We start from the raw sequence: 1,110 nt of genomic DNA on the forward strand, positions 1-1,110 counted from the left end.
ATAGGATAAGGCCACGTATAGCGGATAAGAGACAACATAACGATAAGAGACAACTTCGTGTAACAATAACGTCATCAGATCCCGGAGGCTATGCTTTCAACTTGTTGCGATGCACGATTCGATTCTTTTGCATGCGCAAAGCGTCGTTCCCGTGCGCGCAAGTTGTCTTCAAGATGTCGATAAGCAGTCTCCTTGCTTTGTTGCTGCCATTTATTTCACATGCGAATATATTTTTTTGTGTCCTAAACTTCCAAAGTAATGATGATGCTGATGATGTCATTGTCATCCCCTTTGAAACGGTGTGGTAACAAATAGCCTTCTAGCCTGCTTGATTCTTCTCTGCCTATCTCGTATCGCTACCTGCGCCAGTAAATAATCTGGCCCTATTATTTGTTCTCTGCTTGTTTAATCCGAAAGCATGATATGTCTCATTACACGAAAATCCGTCACCGGCGGCACAGCGTAGGCTAGTGGAGCGGCTCAAGAGTAGCTCCCATTTCGGCACCACGCTCAACAGGGTCTTAGCGGCAAAGTCTCTTCGCCTCGTTTTGACGAGAACGATCTGAACTGTCCGCGCCGCATCGACAGCGGCTCCGGCTTGTAATGCTCTCTGCACAGCAGTCTGCTGAGCCCGATGATGCCTTGGGGTAGCCGCGCACGTAGCTCTACGATTCGCTTTTTTCAGCAGTAGTTCGTACCTCCCGACGAGACGTCATAACGTGTACCGAAGAGGTATCCAGAATACGTGGCGCACATCTCACATCCCTTGAACCGTGGCACAGTACGTTGTTGTTGTTGATGACGATGATTGTTTATTGGAATCTTCAAAATGGGCTGGCGAAAAATAGTCACCTAGCCTGCTTGAGTTAACCAGGTCCAGTTACATGCAGCCTGCAACTGCTACATGCAACTTACATGTCGGACGCGCTGCGTTTGCAGGCGCCCTAACTAGATGGCACCACCATACTAGTGGAGACTCGGGATCGCGTTGATTGCACACCTCCTCGCTAGGGCGCGTTTATAGGCCAGTTTTCCGCTGCCTGGTAGCGGGCGCTTGCGTGGCTGAGTGGTAGAGTAACTCACAGCGCATCGCGGGCTAGGGGCGGGCGC

Source organism: Dermacentor silvarum, chromosome 7 (genome assembly GCF_013339745.2).
Source record: "Dermacentor silvarum isolate Dsil-2018 chromosome 7, BIME_Dsil_1.4, whole genome shotgun sequence".
In the NCBI taxonomy this organism is placed as follows: Eukaryota; Metazoa; Arthropoda; class Arachnida; order Ixodida; family Ixodidae; genus Dermacentor; species Dermacentor silvarum.